The following is a 22,286-nucleotide window of genomic DNA, read 5'->3' as shown; positions in this document are numbered from 1 at the left end:
TAACTGGTTTACATACAATATTACAAATTAAGAATTTCACTGGTCTGATCTTTTTATCATCTAAGGAAAAAAAGCAAAACTTGAGTTCATTGTATCATCCAGCACATTGTTGAATTGAAATATTGAGCAGAAAAGCAAGGCTGATTTGCTGGTGAAATTTAGCTCCTAGGAAGGATTAGAGTCCATCATTTTGAGGAAGATCCCTTCTATTAGAGCGGATGTAAAGATGGGCTTGCTTATTCAACAGAGTGTACAGTGTTAACCAACTGTTTTGCTTCAGTACACTTATTAAAGCTCCAATTATTGTGTAGAGCCATTTTTGATTAATGTTGCTATTTCTATTGATGGCTTTGCCTCAAGGTTCTAACTGTTTTGTGAAACATAATGCAGTTTAAGTTTGTTAGGATAGATCAATTCTCCTATCAGATAGTCATAAACACTTACAAACATCTTTTAATCTAAAAGTTACATAATAATATATTTCACAGGCTGTTTAGTGTAACTCATACTAACCAGCCATCAATGTTTCTGAAACTGTCTATAAAATATTTGTATGTGAAAAATGATAAAGCAGCATATAGGATGTTTAAAAATTATATGGTAGATGGATTAGTGTATTGAATTCTGTATGAGGCCTTTCATGGTTTTTAATAAGAAAAAAGATGCTGCATGGTAAATGTCCTCAAAACATTATTTTGTGGTACAATATCTTATATGTAATACATGACTTCGGGATTCAAAAATAAATACCAACACAGTCAAACGCTGACAATTAAAGGTCACTTGCAATCTATACATATTTATATTAGTGAGTGCTTCTTTGGGGACTGATATTTGGAGAGATACAGTTTGGTATTCAAGCAGCTAAACTTTTCAGATGGATGATTTCATTTGGTTCATGGCTGAGTAAGATGTCAGAAATCCAAAGGAGATCTTTGAGCAATATTGACACAGGCTTATATAAATCAGTATAAATACCTTGTAATTAATGCAAAAATTGACTGATAAAAATAAAAATGTAGCCAAATACAAATGATCAGCTACCCTTGCCTAGGAATTTGTCAGCATATGCAGTACTTATTGTAGCATATTAATCAAATGAGTCAGATTGCCAATAAATAAAGCATTACCATATTTCACAAAAGATATAAAAAATGAATCTAAGATTTTACATCATCTAGAAAGGAAAAGTAGGACAAAAGTTTAATATGCTCTCTGGGTGCAGAACACTCTGTTTACTTGAGGAAATCAGTATCATTATTATTTTCTGTCAGTATCCCATGGTTTAACTGGTAGTATTTGTTAGATAGCAAAATAAAAGGGACTTTTGGAAGATCCACATGACTTGAGAGAACAGTATTCATATTGATTCTAAGTACTATTAGCTATTTCCTCACACAATGGTAATTTTGAAAATATTAGGACTGAGCAACACAGTAGAACTCAGTAGGGACTCAGTAGTGGTGCTGGCCCAGATCAATCAGAACACCATGAACTTTTGTCCATAATACACAAAACAATACTCTTCAGGGAAGAAGTGGATATATTCTGTAGCTGGGCTGGGGTGAGGAGAAACATGGATATTTGATAATTATGCCTTTGTGTGAAATGAAAGGAAGTGGCACAGTGAGAAAAAAATTTTACTCTCGTAATGTCCACTAATAGGAAATATAACAGTGCAGTAGACATACTAGTTTTCTTAGTCTTTATATCACTTGAACTAACTACGGCTCTTGAGATAATTCATGTGTAATAAGTATAGTGTGATTAAATGGTATGGAGACGCAGACCACATTAAATGTATGTGTTATTTTAACACTCATTACTCATATGTGTGTATATAGATATACACACCTAAATTATGCGTATTTCCTTTCACATTTGTGTCACATGTAATATACATAGTTATTAGCCTTAAAGCTAGTGATTCTTAAATGCTGACAATGCCTAAAGCAATGATAAAAAGCTCATAAATTCTTTTGAAATAATTTGTGTTTATAACTCTTACCAGAAGGGAGTACTATTTTTAGTAGAAAGTTGTATCATAGTTTAAGTGTATATATTTTAATTTTACCACTTTTACATTAGAATGTCTTATTCATTAAAGATTTTCTTAGAGCAGGCGATGATTTGGCCTGAGTCTTGAGTTCTAATCCTAAATGCACCATTAACTTGTATGACCATTCAAATGATTTCAAATCTTAACTAAATTATTTTGGGAAACAGTAATCCTTGCCTCTCTCTTCCTGCATCATTAATTTTCCTATCAAAATGATTATTCACATTAGTCATAAACAGTAACAATTACAACAGTCCTCTTTAGCCTGTGCTTTTCCTTTCACTTGATACTCTATTACAGTACTGCCCATAATTGAGAAGGTCCTCTTAACAATTTATCTATGTTTGGAATAGTCAATTCCTTTGTTCTTATTCCCTCTTAAACCTGTGTGTATCTGCTGTCCTCTCCAAGCAGTCAAGGAAATTACTGTCAAGATCACAATGACTCACATTGTAAAATGGAATGCTTAATTCTCAGTTTGCCTCTTACTTGACCTAATCAGTTACATTTGACAGAACTGATGATTCCTTTGCCCTTGAAACCATTCCTGCACTTGGATTTCCATCTCCTTTTGGTCTCTCTTTTATCTTGTCATCCTTTTCTCAGATTCTTTTGCTTAGTCTTCCTTATCTATTCAACCCTTAGATGTTGGAGAGGCAAAGCTCAATCATTGGACTTCTTTTGTTACAACAAAGCCTCTGTTTATTTTAGATGCAGGGCTTTATAATACCAGTGTATTAGCAAAATCAAATCGGGACACAGAAACCACATTGCAATTTGAGCAGTGAAAGTTTAATATAAATAATAATTATACATAACAAAGGATTGCTTACTATGGGGAAAAGCAAACTAAAGAATACAGGAAGGCAAATATAAGGAGTAGCCATGTAGGTATCTGAGGCTGACAGAGCACCCAAGATAGAAACAATATGGAAAGGGACTTCTTTCTCCCAGGGATAAGGTCCAGATTTTATTCGAGAATGTGTGGCCATGGTCAAATAGTTAGGGAGAGGTGTTGCGTGTTTCTTACTGCCTCACTGCAGAAACCTGACAAGAGGAGCACATTCCCAGGAATAAAAGCCCCTCCTCCACCAGGGACCCTTCAGAACCTTCCGGAAGGAAGTGTTTCCAGGTACCAGCTGGGAAGGGACAAGTATGCTGGTGTTACAAGTATGATAAACAAAGGTGGAGATGAAGCTGAAAGGTGATATTTTTGATAACTGATAGAACTATCTCTTAAGTTTTTGAGTGATATACATAAATGCACATATGTTTATACATTTAAGTAATAAATATAAAGCTCCTTATGGATACCTATATAATTTTCCATATTCTGCATTTATATTTGATATATCTCTATATACTTACCTATTTATAAAATAAATAAATGTGCATTTATTTATCTCTGCACTCTTACTAAGCTGTAGGCTACTATATCCAATTACCTGCTTGACATCTTCACTTGAATGTCTAATTGAAATCTCAAAGGTAACATGTTTGAAACAGAACTTTGGATTTTTCCTTTAAACTTTTTTTATCTAAAGCCTTCCCTATCTTATTAAATGACAAATCCATCTTCCCAATTACTGAGCTCAAGAACTTCAGAATCATCCTTAAAAACTTCATTTCTCACTTTTAAAATCCAATCTTTAACATATCCTATTGACTCTACATTTAAAACATTTCTGACATTTCACCACATCTTACCATAATCAACATTGCTACCATCGTGGACATTGCAAGCATCATCTTCTGCCCACTTATTTCAGTGCTATCCTAGCTTATTTTTCTGCTTCTGTCCTTGCTTCTCTAACATCTTAGAGAAACAACTATTTTGTGTATCTTTAATCATTTAAAAAATAGGACTGTGTTGTAGGTACAAATATATCATGTTCATTGTATTGATTATAGTAGGTGGTTAAATACAGTTGTCAATAAAGTTTGTATAAAGACCATAATATTTCATATATTATATAATGAATATTAAATTGTAAATTTATCATAATTCTGTTCATCTTGTAGAATAACTTTTTTAGGATAATTTAGGTGCCACAGATCTTTTTCAGTGCCACAAAAATTAGAACCATTATTCGTTTTCCCTCGTGAGATTTTTTTTTCAGAAAGCTAAGGAATTCAAGTCATTCCTCTAACCACACAGCACAATTAATTCTAGCACACACAAAAATAGTCAATGATGATGTTATATTTTCCACTTTGAGTAATTTTAAGAAGTAAGACCTAAAGCCACATTTATCTCTATCTTCTACCTTTTGAGGTGACTCCATAGTGTGGTTGTGTCTGTTTACTAGTCGTAACTGCAAGGAATCCATAGTTAAATTACTCTCTCATCTTTTACTGAACCTGTACAATAGGAACATTTCACACATCATTGGAAAGCCAAGGAAACCGTTTCCAGATTATCATCACAAACTCTGAAGGACTGCTCACAGGATTGCTTGCTTAGCATTAATGTTACCTTCTTTGAGGGCTTCACTGACCAGCTTATTATCAAGCTTACTGAAACATACTTGATCAGCCACCCTTCTGGGTTGGTGTAACACTGTCTGTAGTCCTCTATTGACACTTCATATTTTGCAGTAATTATAGCATAATCTCTTACAGGTACACAGAAATTCTCATTAAATATGTATGAAAATTTATTTCTAAGTTTTGTTTCTGTATTGTCATGTGTCTTCTTGAAACACTTTAAAATGTTCAAATTTACATAATTTTCAGTATTATACAACAAAATTAAGGAGCCAGCTTTCTTTCTTTGTAGATTTGATCTTTTGTATTACACCCAACATGGTGTAAAAGTGAGAGTAAGATTAATCTAAACAGTGACTATATATCTTGTACACCTTTGTTATACATGTTTTATAAAAACAAGTGCTTGATGTTAAAACATTAGTAAATTTTCAGCTAATGTGACTAAAAACAAACCATTATCAATATTTACATATATCTCATTGATTATAAATTTGCTTTTTATAAATTCTCGTGTGTTTTCTTCACCAAATAAAGTATCTGGTCTGATTCAGCTCTACAACTTTATGACCTGTCATAATGACTGATATCAGAGTGACAGTTAAATGTTAATTTAATTCATTCAAAAATAGTTTCTTTGGAGTTTTGGTTTAAGAAATGGAGAAATGGCTTTTTACTGACTATCCTATCTAGAGATAACAATTATAATCCCTGTAAAAATATTAAAATGTGTATTTGAAGATATTGAAAAGTAACTCAAGCAAGCAGAAATGAGGACATCTAATTCCCAAAGTAAGCAAACAGCATTGGGTGAGGTATGTTTATATGTCTCAAGAAGAAAGCTTCTATTCTCAAAGTATGGAGTCCAGGACTGTAAAAGGAGCTATTAAGAGAGGAAACTAGGAAAGGGAAGGATTCACAAAGGAGGATCCAAAACTTCTGTAATATACTCTACTTAAATCCTATACATATCTAGAAGAGAATCTTAAAGTCCAAGGGAAAACAACAGCTGAATAGTTGAGCATGAAATTGAACATCTTCCCATTGCAGTGTGAATTTGCCCATATATGAGATATTTGGTAATAAATACTATGAGTTTTATACTGAAACTTTAAAATGACCACATTTTAGGATTTGTGACTAAATTTCAGGATGAAAAGTTGTATTTCAGAATAAAACCAAAACCAAGACACTCTTTCTAAAAAAGTATAAAGGCAAGACAAGCCATAAATTGGACAGATTGCTGAAAGGAAAATCTGTCCACTTCAGAGAAAGATAAGAATCCAAAGCTCCTATAATGCTTCATTTACGATGTCTGACATACCAAAATAACTTGAAACAAACCATTGTTTCATGCAAAAATGGTGGGAGTGACTCAAGGTCAAGGGAAAAAGTAGTCAATAGAATCTGACCACAAGATGCCTCAAATGTTGGAACTAACATACAAGAATTTCAAACTATATATGCGCGTGCGCGCGCACACACACACACACACACACATATACATATATATACATGAAATAGCGTATATATAATAAAACTATACTAAAGAATTTAAAGGACGTAATAGTCATCCTGAGTAAATATATGGAATAGAAACTGTAAACATGGAAATTCTAAAGCTAAAAACTATGATTTCTTTCTTTTTGGTGAAAAAAAAAACAGAGCAATTTAAATAGAATATTAAAAGATATCCAAAAGAAATCTAAAATTTTTCAGTTAACCCAAAGGCAATCAGGAGAGGAGAAATGAAGAAACAAGAACCAAGTGGTATAAGTGGAAGAAATAAAACAAATGGTAAACCTAAACATAACCACATTAATAATTATATGAAGTATCAAGGGATTAAATACTTTAATTAAAAGGCATAGCTTGAAGTTGGCAAACAATGTCCCTTGGACTGGTCATCTGTTTTGGTAGATAAAATTTTATTGGAACATTATTACATCCATTAACTTACATATTGTCTATGACTTATTTTGTGCTAGCAGAACTATTTGTAACATGTGACTCTTAAAAAAAAAATCTAAAATGTTAGAGACATGTGGCCTTTTAAGAGGATGCTTGCCAACCATGGAGTAGATAAAATGCTGTTTGGCTGTTTCTTAAAAATTTGAACACGCACCTACCTTATGGATCTGAATCATTTATTCAAGAGCAATAAAAACATAGTCACAAAAGATTTGTATACAAATGTTTGTTGCAGTGTTATTCACAATAGTTTCAAACTGTAAATGCATCAAATATCCATTAAGTAGAGAATGGAGAAGCAAATTATGTTATATTCATGTAATGAAATACTACTCACTCAGGAAAACAATGATACGACCACTAGGTGAATCTCAGAAACATCATATTGATTAAGAGAAGCCAGAGGGGAAAAGGTACATACTGAGTCCATTTATATAAAGTTTAAACATATGTAAGATTAATATATGTTTAATAGAACAGTGACTATTTATTTGTGATTGGGGATTGATTAGAAGAGAGCATAAGAAAGTTTTCTGTGATGACCAGAATATTGTGTATTTTGCTTGGGTTGTTGTTGCAGTGTATACACATCAAAACTCAGAGTTCTATAATCAAGATCTATCCATTTGAGCTGAAGTGAATTTTTCTTAATTAAAAAAATAGAAAAACAAAAATAGAAAAGCATTAGAAAAATACTTTAAACCTGGAATTCTAAATACATTACTTTTCACCATTCAGTAGTTTTTTCGTACAAGAAAATGTTAATTTTATTTTGAATACTGGTTTAAAAAAATGACAAATTGTCCTTCAGCAGATGACCTAAATTGTTCTTATTTTGGGAAGTATTTTGCTATTATTAGTCTTATTCACTGACTTTGTAATACATAAAGTGAATACATTACCACTTGTCTGTTTGCCTGTTGCATTGAGTCTAGCTTGCTTTGTTTTGTTTTTCAATATACACAAACTATGACTCTTTCAGGGATATACTTTGATTTCATTAACAAGTGCATATTTGATCTTTGTCTCTAAATTTCTCTAATGTCCTTGGAAATTTTTTTAAAATTTTGAACATTTTCGAATAACTGTAGAATGCTATGAACTTTATAGAATTTAATGATATCTGTAATAACAAGTTACTAATAAGACATAAAATTACAGTGATGTACCATGAAAAACATTTATTATTATTATTATTACTGAAGGTTGAGGAATAATTTGAATGAAAACAGTAAAGTGGAAAAATCTCACCGTATCTGTGAGTGAGAGAAGAAGATCAAATATTTGGATATTTATCTTAAGGTAATCTTGTATCAAGGACTTCCAGAAAGCTAGGGTTGGCAAAACGGCTGCTAAATAAAATGAAGAGCAATGCCATAAAAGAGGATTTTGTGAAACTCTTGGATTATGTTAAAAAAAAAACAAACCTCATATTAAAACTCACTATTTCTACTCAATTTAAACTATATCTTAGTTCTCTTTCTACCAGAAATAATGACTTTGAGTTACTGTGTGTGTAAGATTTGGGAATATGCAAACACATTTATCTGTCTACTTTGCTATAACTTTGTACTGTTCATCAAATTCTAAGTCAAGTTCTACTATAAACACATCAGGAGAGAAGTAGGGCTAGCAGGTGGTGGAATGTGGACCTGGTATGTTCCTTACATAACTGGCTCTGTGTATACATTTGCTGTTCTCTTTTACGATTACGTGCAGCTCCACACTATAAAAAGAAAAGCAACCTACTGTTTAAAATACATTTAGGGAGCTATGAAGGTCACAATTGAAGTGTGAATTTATTTTAGTTGATTTGAGTTTCAGTTCTAAATGCTTTTACTTTACTGTGTAAAATCTGTCTCTCTTGCTGTTTTGAAAATTGCACTGTACAGAGAAAGGTCTCATTTAATTCAATATTGCTTTACTTTTATATATAGTCTTCCTTTAAAATCATGTTCCAAAAGGCTGAGTTAAATAACGCTTCTTTAAAGTGAAAATTAAAAAGTAAAGTTAGGGAGAGAAAAAAAGCAAGTGTCCACCAAAATGGTGAAACACTAAGATGGATAATTTTAATGTCATTGTCCACAAAGACACATCTTCGGAGGCATCTTCCTTATTGTTGAGCCAGCACAGAAAGAATCGTAGCTAAAGTACCTGCAGTACTGTTATATAGTTTCTTCTGTCTTTCCCCCCAAAACTTTCAGGCCTCTTCTTCAGAAGTACCATATTTAGTAAATAAAAATACATAATACCAAGTTGAATTTGAATTTCAGATATACAATAGGTGCTTTGTTTTATCTAAGTATATGCCATGCAATATTTGACGCATACTTATCCTTAAAAATATATCCACTTAATTTATCCTGATGTCCTATATTTTATTGGCATCCTATTTTTTCTCACACTGGAATACTCAGGAGAAAACAAGGAGGTGGTATTTTATGATGATCAACGGCTAGACGAGAGATCAATGTAAAATCTTGCTTAAGACTCAGTTTGTTAAATATAACTCATATCAATACAGTTTGGCAAAGGGACAATGAGTGTATATTAGAGGGCAGGGTGGCTTTACATTCTAGAACTTCTCTACATGACGATTTCTAGAGCCAGGTTGCGATGACACTCGCTCGTATTTGTCTTTTAACTGTCAAGATTCTGGGTACTTCCAAGATCCATAGCTCCTTGGTACTGGTTTGACTCTGATTATACAGACACTTGCTTCTGTTCTGCAGATCCAAACTACTTACCCAACCACAAGCTCCAGTTCCCAGGACCTTTAATCACCATAAAGCCCTATCTGGTTACTCTTTCATGAAACACAGTAACATCATCATCAACAACAATAGTGCTTTTCTCTATAAGTCTACTTTTTCAGATTTTTTTTAAATAAAAAGAATTTCATTGCCAGTATATTTCACTGTATTTTTTTAAAAACTGTTCTCTTTAGTCACTCATCAGACTAAAACTGATGATAAGGTATCATAGTTTTTCAGGCTGATGATACTTTCCATTTTCATATGTAGTGATTAATTCAATAGAGAATATACTTCCCTTAACAAGTAGGCTTATCATCCAGGACAGATTTATCCATCCTGTTAGGGGATTAATGGTATTGTGAATATATCAGGAACTCAAAATGCAGACCTTTCTCTAGACTATTTTATCTACTCTTGATAAACCCTACTTAATTCTACCATACCCCACACACTTTATTTACCTTACCACAGAATTTAATCTCAAAGTATACTACAACATTTTATCTTGTGAACTTATTTACCATTGAGAAGGATCAAAACAATATGTATGGTAATGACATTTAGAAACTGATATTTCCTAAAACCTAGAGTTAGCTCACTGCTATGGAGAAGAAAACCTCTGAATCCCACTGAATATAATTAATACAATCAGAAGCTTTATAATTAAAAATAAAAGAATGAACACATGTGTAATCATCCTTAATATTGGTATCTGGCAAGCAAGCTTTTCAGGATTCATTAAAGAGTTTCACTGATACTCTGTAATAGGATGTGAATAATAGGATTAATATAGCTATGGGCAGTGTTAGGTCAGCTGGCAATAGATCAATCCAAAAAGCACAGCATATTAAAAGGATTATAGATTAGCAATTAGATGGATTCACAAACAAGGAATAGTTCCTTGAGCATCTCTAAAGGTTAACAGAGATAGAATGTCAATTTTTTTCAGTTTATAATCCAGCAGTGTCTGAAGATGAAAGAAGGGATAGGATTTAGGCTATAAGTACGATTGACATAATCAAACCAAACCATCCTTTAGTATCAGAATCTGGACTTCAGAGGAAAGAGATCTTGGTATAAGGTGAAAGGAGCATTTGTGATATAATAAATAGTTTGAAGGACAAAAGTTTAGGTGTTAGAATTCTGAGAGACATGTCATAATCAGTTATTCAGATCTTAAATTCAGCATTAAGCTTCCAAGCATATGTGAGATCCCATGGTATGTGTAAGTGAATTCTCAATTTCTGTGGGTGAAAATCAGTGCTGTGCTTTACGACTACCCTGTTCTATTGGAATTTGAGTTTGACACATACTTTCAATTTATTAATAATATATAGCTATCTGAGTGTCTGCTTTGTTTTCTACTAAGATATTTCCAACTGATGGTGTTATGCTGCTTTGATTGTATCTTATACAGAGAAAGCCTTTTGTAAGAACCTGCTCATATTTAGGATTTGATTTTTTTAAACAATTTAAAAACTGATGTTTAAGGAATTTGCACCAAGGAGCTACTGTAACTGAACTGTTTCCGGGAAACAGTTTTTTTGAATGCCCTTATAAAATGATACAAAATTACTACCGTTTAGCAGTGTAGAGTATAGGTATATATACTATTCATTTGCTTTAACAATCTATATAAAAGCCTGGGTTATATGCCTGCTGTATCACGCAAAGAAAGTATGTGGAATGGGATTTGTATCTCTAGTGGGTTAACCCCATTATTCTGCCCTTCACCTCCCGTGAAGTGTTTGCCTTTCTTGATTAGGCAGTTTGGCACTGAAAAGAGAAAAGTTTAGTGTTTAAGAGCCAGGTGTATATAGTGGTGCTTTCTTCATGTGTAAGCTTCTCCATGGTTTTCTGAATTCTGCTCATCAATTTCAATTGGAATTGAGCTCACAAATTTCCATGCGCAGTTTGACTCATATTTAGGTACTGAGTTCTTATGTCTGGTTTACTGCACATAATTGGTAAAGGAATGCAGCCTATGAGTAAGTCAGTCAGGACAACATAAAAACTTATAGTCTTGGTGTCCTATTTCAAGTTTATTCACCAATTAATATGTTACATCAACTTTTGTCAAAATTGGCACATTTTGTCTTGATTTTCAGTGATGCTAACACAAACTTGAGTTAGGTAATTATTTGAGCATCTTAATTATTTGATAATTATCTGCTTATTTTGAAAGAATAGATTACCAGACTTAATGTGGAGTTTTGGTATGAAGATTTTTACTAAGAAGATGCTTGGTTTTTTAAAAGATAGTAGAGTGACTCTGGGCTTATTTGACTGAAAATGTTCAGAACTCATTGCCATACACATCCTGTGGGATATCTGCCATCCAGGGACTTTTCTGATACTTTATTCTTCATGAACATTACAGTGGGGCTCTATAATGCTATAATGCCTGGAAATAATAAGTAAGGGAATAAATGAATAAACAAAAAAAATACCAATTAGGAGTTTGGAATGAACATATACACACTACTACATATATAATAATAAACAGGGACCTACTGTATAGCACAGGGAACTACATTCAATATCTTGTAATACCTGTGATGGAAAAGAATCAGAAAAAGTATATTTGTATATGTATAACTGAATCACTTTTCTGTACACCTGAAAACTAATGCAGCACTGTAAATCAAGTATAGTTCAATTTTAAAAAGACCCCAATAGAAATTTACAATTATTTGTTATAATATCACTCAAATGGGTGTTTTAAAATTTGGAAACTATTATGGAGATGGGGTAGCTTACATAGTAGGCATATTTGCAGATATAGAATATATATTTTGGGTCCCATAAGACACCTAAAGACTCAGACAGTCATGCTTCAAGGCAGCTGGGATTGAAGGAGAAAGTTGTCTGTGTGATTGTTGGTAGGAAGGGCAAAACCAGGTATGGACAGTCCCCAAAACTGGAAGTCAGATGTTCAAATGTCAGGAATGGGTTTGCTGTTAAGCTGCTTTTCATATAGGCAAATACTTTTTATGTATAATAATATCACATAAGGTAATTTGGTATATATTTATGCTACAGGATTGGGCTTATCATTAATAACTTTATTCTTTACAGAATATGAAAATAATCTTTTTTTGATTTCTGGAAATATTTAGGATAACTTTCTCAATTACTTTGTTAAGTTGTCGATCTTTTCAGATGTACTTTCCCTGGCTTAATTTTCTGTTAATTTTTTACATAAATGACACTGATTTCATAGAGATTTTCAGGCTTAATTAGAATGCAACTACACTTAATATACTTTGGTGATTTTTAAAACAATTTATATTTATTATTTTCTTTTTTTAACAATTTATAATTTTACTAGTTATTTATAACTTACATGATTTCATTTTATTTCATATTTTTAAAAATTAAGTTTATGATTTACCTATTAGAATGCATATACTTAACATTTAGATTTTTTGCTCAGTACTACATAAAATATATACTGAATTTCAATTATTATATTTCTATTTGATTTCATATTTTATTTTAGTTTTTATCTTTGAATTATTTTTGTTTAGGATAGTCTTAGAAGTACTAGTAGTTGGTTTTATGTTCGTATTCCAAAACTAATGTCTGATTTTATTGTATTATGGTGGGAGAATATAGACTACATAATTATATAATTTGGTTATTAAGATTTTCTTTAATAGGGTGAAAACTGGTAACAATAAGAGGTTAATTATTTCTGCCTCTCAAATTTAACATAGCAGTTTTATTATCAACTTAGAAATGCTGTAAAGGTAGTTGCTATCCTAAATCAAAGAGCATATTATAAAAGGAAATCAGGGAATTGAGGGAAAAACATATGATAAAATAGACCAAAATTTCCACTTATCTAATAGGACTGGAGTGTCATAAAATACTTCTCAGAGGAAATGCTTACTAATTAAGTTACAGGGGTGCTGACTGAGTTGATTCAGTCAGCACCAGGAACAGGGAAAGTATATGTCTGGCAATGGGAGAGCGTGAAAAAGGGCACTCAGGAGAGAGAGCATCTAGGAAAGGAAGGGTCTAGTGTGACCCCTGGTTTCTGGATTGGCTGACTGAGTGGATGATATACTTTATCAAGGTGCAAAAAGAGGCAGATTTAGAGAATGAAGATGTCAAGTCTAATATTAGCTGTCTAACCATGCAGTCATATCATTATTTGTAATTTTCAAAACAGTTTTAATATATCTGAAAGATGCCAGTTTATCCTTAAAACAGTGCAAGAAATAAGGCAGTTAATACCTCCATTTTACAGATGGAGAAGATTAATTGAAGTGATTTGCTGAAGGTCACATAACAACTCTAGAGTGGACTCAGGAATCAAATTCTGGTTTCCAATTTACAAATCCAACGATTTTTATGTTCTACAAGAGATCCCCATTGCAACTGTTTAACATTATCTTATGCACATGGGTTTATATGATTTTGAAATGAAGTAGATGCTTATTCATGTACTTTGATATATATTCAAATGCCTATATCATCAGAGAGAAAAAAGTTGACTTCCTGGCATAGTGGAAACTAATGATATAACTTCTTTTTATAGATATCTAATATTAAAAATTCCTGATTTTTAACTTCAAGGGAGACTGCAAATGATAGACTAAATAAAAGTCAAGTTCTTACACCATGGCACTAGTTCTAGAAAAGTTATTTCTAAAGGCAAGAATTTAGCTTAACTGGTAAAATGAAAACCATTCCTTTCATTACAAATAGCTTAAATCTGTAGTCTCGTAACCCCCCCAGCCATGAACTTCAAAGCTCTCCCAGAGCAGTCCTGGAACAGGTTTCTTATTTCCCATTTGAACTTCTTAATCGATCTTTTCCACTACCTACTATTCATGCTTTGGAAGCAGAAGGAAATACGAATCTGGCTTTTAGCTGAATCAGACAAGCAAAAGCTAGGAGCTGGAGTGAAATCTGCCATTCTTCCCAGCTCTTTTTACACTAACTCTGTAAAACTTTGAGCTCTAACTTCTTTATAATAAATCAGATTGAATTTGTCATTTGCAGTTGCTAAGAAGTTTGTACTTTAAAAAGTGGATTTATTTGTGTAAATACAGTAGCAGTTTAATAAGGAACACAAGAAAACGGGTAGTGGGAAGACACACTGAATGTATTAACTCTACTTTATCTTGACTGTATATGTATTATTTCAAAAACATACATATTTGTGATGGAACCCAACTTATCACAATTGTTTGTGTTTATTTATTTCCATGAGGAGCAATACCTAAGATTTAGGATTGTAAAGAGGGCAGAAAAAACTTGAGATATGAGACAAAGTGTATTTTTAAAAACCTGGGTGGCTTTGAACAGAAATTAATGTGTCACAATTCTGGAGTCTCAAAAGTCCAAAATCAAGGCATCGTCATGGCCTTGATCTCTCTGAAGCCTCTAAGCAGATATTCGTTGCAGGCCTTTCTCCTAACGTCTGGTAGTTCCCTGACACTGTCAGACACCTGTGGCAGCACAACTCCTATCTTCACATGGCATTTCTGTGTGTGTGTATTTGTGTGTATGTGTGTCTGTTTCCAAATTTCCCCTTTTTAGAAGGATATCAGTCATACGGGGTTAAGAACCCACCGTACTCCAGTATGACCTCATATCAACAAATATATCTGCAGTGACCCTATTACCAGATAAAGATATATCCTGAGGTACTAGAGGTATTGAATTCGGGGGAGATGACACTTTTCAACTCATATAGCAGAAAGCAATTTGCAAATATGTCAAAATTTTAAATGCACATAGCCACTAAGTCTATAGATGAGCTCATACATGTGGAAATGCAGCAAACATAAGAAATTAATTGCAGCATTGACTATAATAGTAAAAAACTGGAAACACTAATGGATGACTGAAGAATAAAGAAGATATATATATATATATATATACATACATACACATAGGGATATTACTGAGTTATACTGTTAAGAAAAGAATCAAGCAAGGTGTACAACAGTTTTATGACATCTTACCATTTGTATGAAGATGTGTTTGTGTATGTATACACACACAAGCTTATGAAAGCATATCTACAATATTTTGAAACTTCTCTTATGAAAAGGTGGCATCTATTCCCCCTCCCTTCAATCTGGGCTGACTTTGTGACTAACTTTGACCAACAGCATGCAGCTGAATTCCAAGCCTAGGGTTCAGAAGTCTTTGTATATTCTGCTCTTGCCCTCTTGACTTCCTAAGACCACCATATGAAGAAGTCAGGCTTGGCCCTTCTAGGATGAGAGACCATGTAGAAACAAAGGCCCAGCTGGACCACCAGCATCAATTGCCAGAAATGGAAGTGAGGCCATTTCCGACTTTTCAGCCCCATTTAAGCTCCTGATGATTGTGGCCTTTTGAGCGAGCCCAGAGGACATACACAGAAAACCACCAAGGTGATGCCAGCCCAGCCCAAATTACTAGAGAACAGAATCCTGAGTAAAAAAAATGGTTGTTATTTTAAGCCACTAATTCTGGGGTGCTGTACAATGTAGCAGTAGTTAACTGATGCACACAAATGTGTAAATGGGTTCATATGTGTGCATCTGTGCACAAACACACACACATGTACATGTTTGTAAATAAATAGAATATTTCTGGATGTAGATGCAGGAAAGGTATAACAATGGCTGCCTCCAGAAAAGAGAAAAGGATGTTTAGGAAATGAAGGAAGGAAGGGAGACCAATCATATTATTTGTTTTATTGTGAGTACTCTGAATCTTTCAAATTTTGTGTCATGTGCACGTATTATCTATTCACAAATTAAATAAAAACTCAGTACTCTACTAAGATATCAAGCAATATATATTGGCAGCTTATTCTTAATGAATATGAATATTCATACATTCATCCACATACAAATGTGGTACATACAACATTTAAGAAAAAAGGAACAGACCGAGGGAATACTGGAGAGGGAATGCTGTAGAATAGCTTTGCTGGAGAAATAGTTTCTGAAGTCTTTTAATCCTAAAAACTCACAGAACCTTATCAGAAAGTGAGTCAGCAGTGAGGCATGTTAATGAGGACCCAAGCAGTTTCAGCAGAATACTCAGTGATATTCTGAGGATGGACTGAAAAATCAAAGTGGATGACAAATGTTAAAACATCTAATACTATCTTTTAACAGTCTGTCAAAAAAAAAAAAAAAACAAAAATAAAAGCAAAAAAATACAAAATAATATAAACCAAACCTTTACTTTGTAATTTAATATTGCTATATTATTAGAATAATACACATGTACTTAGCATAGAGTGAACAATTCCACACAAAAATACAAAGATTACATGTGTGTATGTGTGTGCGCCTGCCAGACTGTTCTATTTATCAAACTATTAATTAGGCAGAATGTCTGTATCAAAGATTTTCATTGTGAAATGTTGCCTAATGGGAGTAGGAAAAAAATAGAAAACACCAGCATTGGAAAAAGTTCAAATGGCTGGTGATTAGTGGAATGGGGGTAAGAGAATAATTCCAAGGGCAGGCAAGAAGTGAAATACATCTATATAATTCAGCTAATTAGGTAAGTTCTATTCAAAATGACAAAAATGAATATTAAAGTTTTTTTCTCCAAAATCTTCATTAGAAGGGAAAAGTAAGTTTTATTATATGTCATATACACACTTGGTTTTGCTAGGAAAAGAGCAAATTGTTCCCTAAGAATAAAATGTTCCCAGGAAGGCATGCTTTATTATTTGAAGTTCTGTGCTTTTAACAGTCATAGATCTATAAATTGGGTTGATCATTGAAAAACATGATTTTAATAAATGGCAAGAATTACATTGTTGCAGTAATTCTTTGTGTTAAAACATCACAAAAATGGAAATTACAGAGGAGAACATAATGAATTAAGAAGTAATGAAACTGTAATTTACTGTTTTAAATACCTATTATGTGTCAGGTATTTTATACTTATTTATCTAATCTTTAAAACTATCATCCCTCCAGTTGCTTTGATTCTTACCTTTCCTGATCTCAGTAATTATGGATATATTTGCCTCAAGAATATTTCACAAACTTATCCCTTTCTCTCCATTTCTACTACTTTGACCCCCTTCTAGGCCACCAAATTTACCACACCTTTAATTCTCTTGTTTCTTTGTATTTTGTCCTACTATTGATTCTCCATGTCATTGCAAGTTGATCTCAAATCACAGCTAGTTGAAACTCTTTAACAACTAACCATGGCCCTTAGAATAAAATACGAACTGCTTACTCTGGGATGTACATTTCTACATCATTTGGCCCTGTCTAACCCTCTTACCTCATTTCAGTTCACTCTCAACGGCTGAGCTACAGTTACCGCTGTAGTCTCACATTGCCCTATAATGCCTGCTCCAAACTGAGCCTTTGTAACTGTTCTCTATTTGGCTTGTAAAGATACTTAAACTTTGCATTTTTAGCTCCTGAACTCTGTAAATCAGCCCATAATCGATGGTTCTTCCTTGAGGATATTAGTTAAAGTAAATAGTGTCCTATCCCTTCATCATTCTCAGTCAGCAGTAGTAGATAATGTCCACAGCGCTTTTTATGATATACACTTATTTTTTTCAGTATCTATACTCAATTATCATTAAATTTTAAGCTCAAAATAAAAACATTTTCAAACAAAAACAAAGAGTTTACCTTGAGAAAAAGACTCAAAATACACTTAAAAAGTGAATCAAGAATACAGGAGTGGACTAAAAGCAAAAGTAAAGCTACTATATTTCTATAGTAATGATCAGTTACATTTATAATATTGAAAAATAACTGAAAGAGGTGCAAATGTTCAGCTGTAGGATGAACAAGTTCTGAGTATCTAATGTAAAACATCGTGAATATAGTTGATAATATTGCATTCTATAGTTTTTATTGAAGTATAGTTGATTACCATGTTATGTAAGTTACAGGTGTACAGATAGTGATTCACAAATTTTAGAGGTTATATTCCATTTACAGTTATTATAAAATATTGACTATATTCATGTGTCATATCCTTGTGGCTTACTTTATATATAATGGTTTATACCTCTTAACTCCCTCCCCCTTTACAGCCCCTCCTCCTTTCCTCTCCACACCGGTAACCACTAGTTTGTCCCCTGTATCAGTGAGTCTGCTTCTTTTTTGTTATATTCACTACTTTGTTGTATTTTTTAGGTTCCACACATCAGTGATGCACAGTACTTGTCTTTCCCTGTCTGACTTATATCACATATCATAATATTCTCCAAGTCCATTCATTTTCCTGAAAATGGCAAAATTTCATTCTTTTCTATGGCTGAGTAGTAGTCCAATATATGTATGTGTGTACCACATCTTCTTTATCCATTCATCTGTTGATGGACACATAGGTTGCTTCCACATTTTGGCAGTTGTTGATAATTTTGATATAAACATTGGGGTGCATGTATCTTTTTGAATTAGTGTTTTTGTTTTTTCTATATATATACACCCAGGAGTGGAATTGCTGGTCATTTATTAGTCCTATTTTTGTTCTTTTTTTGATATATCTCCATACTGTTTTCCATAGTAGCTGTACCAATTTACATTCCTATCAACAGTGTACCCTTTTTCCCACATTGTCACCAACATTTGTTGTGTTCTTTTTGATGGTAGCCATTCTGAGAGGTATGAGGTTATAATCTTATTGTGGTTTTTATTTGCATTTCCCTGATGACTAACAATGTTGAGCATCTTTTCATGTACCTGTTGGCCATCTGCATTTCCTCTTAGGAAAGATACCCCGTCACTTCTGTGGCCCATTTTTTAATCAGATTGTTTTTATGATGTTGAGTTGTATGAGCTGTTTATATATGTTGGACACTAACCTCTTATTGGTCATAACACTTGCAGATAGCTTTTGTTATTCAGTAGGTTGTCTTTTCATTTTGTCAGTGGTTTCCTTTGCTGTGCACAAGCTTTTACACTTAATTAGGTCCCATTTGTTTATTTTTGCTTTTATTTCTTTTGCCTTAGGAGACAAGTCCAAAAAAATATTACTACAATTTATGTCAAGGAATGTTCTGCCTACGTTTTCTTCTAGGAGTTTTATTTTATCGGGTCTTATATTTAGGTTTTTAATGCATCTTGAGTTTATTTTTGTATATGGTTTTGGCAAATGTTCTAATTTCATTATTTTATATATAGCTGTCCAGTTTTCCCAGCACCACGTATTGAAGAGACTGTTTTCTCCATTGTATATTCTTGCCTCCTTTGTCATAGATTAATTGACCATAAGTTCATGAGTTTGTTTCTGGGCTGTGTCTTTTGTTCCATTGATCTATGTCCCTGTTTTTGTGTCAGTACCATGCTGTTTTGATTACTGTAGCTTTGTATTATAGTCTGAAGTCAGCGTGATTCCTCTAGCTTTGTTCTTCTTTCTCAAGATTTTTTTTGGGGGGGCGTTATTTGGGGTCTTTGTGACTATGTACAGATTTCAAAATTATTTGTTGTAGATCTGTGTAAAATGCCAGTGATATTTTCACAGGGACTGCATTGAATCTATATATTGTCTTGAATAGTATGGTCATTTTAACAATATTAATTCTTCCAATCCAAGAACACAGTATATCTTTCCTTCTGTTTGTGTCATCAATATCTTTTGTATGTGTCTTGTAGTATTCCAAGTACAAGTCTTTTATTTCCTTAAGTAAGGTTATTCCTAAATATGTTTTTCTTTTTGATGCACATTGTATTCTATAATTGAAATTGTTAAGAATAGACTTAAATGTTCTCACCAAAAAGTAAACAAATATGTGAGGTGATGTATGTGTTAATTACCTAGATGGGTGAAATCTTTTCACAATGTGTACATATAGCAGATTACCATGATACACAGTTAAAATATCTTATAATTTATTTGTCAACTATATCTTAAGCCTGAAAGTTAATAAGAAGGAATGGCCTCTACATTTTTGTCAGTTTCTTTGAAAACCCAGATGGACTGGGCAATTTCCCAGGAAAATATAACTCAGTAAGTAATATAAATCTAAATAGAACTTTTATAGTTACATAAGTTAAATTAATATCTAAAATACCTCCTTTCAAAAAACTCCAAATCAGAAATTCTTATTTTCAAACATGAAAACACACACACACACACATACACACAATGCCTATCATATAGAAAACTGTCAGAATAATAGGGAAAAATCTCCCACAGTTTCTTTCACTGGATTACTAGTACTTTGACAGGAAAACATTGCAAGAACTTGTTAGATTCTAAAATTATAGCTTAGCTTTATGAAAAAACACAGTTGGAAAATTCCTAAATAAATTTCTAACAAATTGAAATTGTTTATAAAAACAAGATATCTTAACCAAATTGAGCATATTCCACAAATTAACAGGTGAGCCAATATCTGAAAAATCTATTGATGCAAGCCACTATGTTAATAGTTAAATAATAAATCCCAGTAATAATTTTAAAAGATAAACAAAAGACAATTAATTAAACTTAACACTTATTTATAAAAAAAATTAAGCCAACTCTGAATAGAAGAGCATACTTTTAATTGATAAAGTGTTTTTGATTATAGACAATTAATATGATTTTTAGAAGCATTTCAACAAAGTCAGAAACAGGACAAGGATGCCTGTTGTCACTCTTTCCATTCAGTGTTGTACCAAAGGTAGTAGTGAAACCACCTAAAGGAAAATATGTGAGGGAGAGTGAAATGGAGGAGAGAAGGGATAAGATTGTTGACTGTTAAGGACATTATAAAGTCTACTTAAAAAATCCAAAAGAATCTAGACAGGTAATTAGAATAAGATAATAGTTTTTTCAAGGTATGTGTAGAATATCAATGAAAGAAAAATTAAAATAGCTTTTGAAGTCTGTGTACAATAACCTGAAAAATATTCATGGATGAGAAGGCTCAATTTTATGAAGTGGCCAGTTCTTCTCAATTTATGACAAATTTTCATCATAATTCCTATGAAAACGCAATATGGTTTTCATACGGAATGTGATGAGCTGAATCTAAAAGTTCATAGACAATGGTAAATGTCTAAGAAGAACCTAGATGATAAAGAAACTAGGAAATAAGAATGGAAGAGGAGCACTGTGATGATACACCCATCTAGGTGTCAAGACATATACTCATGGATAATACAGTATGTTACTCATGCAGGAATGGAAAGGTAGATCATTGGAAAAAGAGTAGGAATTCCCAGCATGCATGCATCTTAGAATATGATAAGAGATACCACAGGTCAGTAGAAAATAATTACTTGTTCAATAAGTAGTGTTGGGATAATCTACTTTCCACCATAATCTAAAATACACTTTTTTCATTTAGATGTCTTTGAAACCATGGTGTATCCTAAAGGCAATGCCACCTTATAATTGAGGTGACAGTTGTCATCTGAACATAGTAATGTCCTTTTTTATTTTTACTCATGTTAATACCACTTACCAAGCAATGCAATTCAGGCAGGAGAAATTGGTTCATCTTTTGGAGTAAATTAAAACATAATGAGTATCTAGAGTGACTGATTTGAATAGAACTATTGTTAAAACATCAGACATTACCAGTGATTTCTTGTTTTCTATGAAGAGAAACTACTTAATTTCTAACAGTGTATGATTCAATCAAATGGATAAAATAGGATCGAGTCAAAAATAATAAATTAAAACTTGCAGAATAGGCCTAAGTTAACTGAAAGAAAATCCCAGTTATACCATGCTACACATTTTTTAAGGAAGAATGTAACACAATGCTTGGTATTGGTGAGAATGAGGGGGGAAATTCTCTTAGACATCTGTTAGTATTGAAAATTACTCCATGCTCTTTACAGGGCACTTGAGGAATATTTAGTAAAACTCAAAATGCATGCATGCTGTACATAGCAATCATTTTCCTGGTTATATGGTACCCTTGGAACTCAGAGTAAGGTCCTTAGACCAGCAGCAGCAGTAGCATCACCTGGGAATTTGTTAGAAATGCAGCCTCTTAGGCCCCACCCTGATTTTTAATCAGAATCTATAGTATAACAAGATCCCCTGGTGATTTCTGTGAACACTAA

The 22,286-nt window shown here is 32.8% G+C and overlaps 1 protein-coding gene and 1 pseudogene across 7 annotated transcripts in view; both read left to right on the top strand.

Annotated features, from left to right (window-relative positions):
* NXPH1 (neurexophilin 1) overlaps nucleotides 1–22,286 on the top strand; it is a 908,922-nt gene that overhangs the window by 452,325 nt on the left and 434,311 nt on the right. The window lies entirely within an intron of this gene.
* The window catches only part of LOC116281265 (large ribosomal subunit protein uL6-like), a 67,103-nt pseudogene continuing 47,856 nt past the window's right edge, over nucleotides 3,040–22,286 (top strand).

The sequence above is a fragment of the Vicugna pacos genome, chromosome 7 (genome assembly GCF_048564905.1).
Source record: "Vicugna pacos chromosome 7, VicPac4, whole genome shotgun sequence".
Lineage (NCBI taxonomy): Eukaryota > Metazoa > Chordata > Mammalia > Artiodactyla > Camelidae > Vicugna > Vicugna pacos.
Note: the sequence above shows the minus strand (reverse complement) of the source record. Positions and strands in the feature narration are given on the sequence as shown.